This window comes from Penaeus monodon, chromosome 30, assembly GCF_015228065.2.
Source record: "Penaeus monodon isolate SGIC_2016 chromosome 30, NSTDA_Pmon_1, whole genome shotgun sequence".
Classification (NCBI taxonomy): Eukaryota; Metazoa; Arthropoda; class Malacostraca; order Decapoda; family Penaeidae; genus Penaeus; species Penaeus monodon.
The window spans coordinates 20,476,357-20,476,612 of NC_051415.1; positions in this window are offsets into that span (position 1 = coordinate 20,476,357).

A 256-nucleotide genomic window follows, 5' to 3' on the forward strand; every position below is an offset into this window, starting at 1 on the left:
CGCCTCCCTCCGTACACGACCCCGGCGCCTCTAAGCCTCGGCACCATCATTAATATCATTCCCAGCCGACGCGTCAGGTCGAGGGGCGCGCGGCGTACCTCAGGTCACACTGATAATGGCGCGTCTTTATTGGTTCACATTTCCTTCGCGTCACCTAAACGTGTTATTGATGCGTTGTGGTCACATTCTCATTTCTGCCGCGGGCCGGTTATCACGCCGACGGCCGCCCGGCTCTCTTCTTTATGGCTCGATCGAT